Source organism: Chaetura pelagica, unplaced genomic scaffold (genome assembly GCF_000747805.2).
Source record: "Chaetura pelagica isolate M959 unplaced genomic scaffold, ChaPel_1.0 scaffold470, whole genome shotgun sequence".
In the NCBI taxonomy this organism is placed as follows: Eukaryota; Metazoa; Chordata; class Aves; order Apodiformes; family Apodidae; genus Chaetura; species Chaetura pelagica.
Window position 1 is genome coordinate 628,288 of NW_009951911.1, and position 222 is coordinate 628,509.

A 222-nucleotide genomic window follows, 5' to 3' on the forward strand; every position below is an offset into this window, starting at 1 on the left:
TCTCCCTCTGGACATAGTGAGTTACTGGAGGTTGTTGGTGCTTCCTCATCATTGTCCATCAGCCCCACAAGCATGGCTGGGGCAACTATATCTGCCCTCCTGCAGCAATGTCTCCTGACTCCTTAGGATGGTGGGCCTCCAAATCCTGGTATCTGACCCCTGTGAGCAGTTTGGTGAAGCCTGTTTCCCTGGAGAAGCAGACCTGCAGTGCTGCTGGAGGGA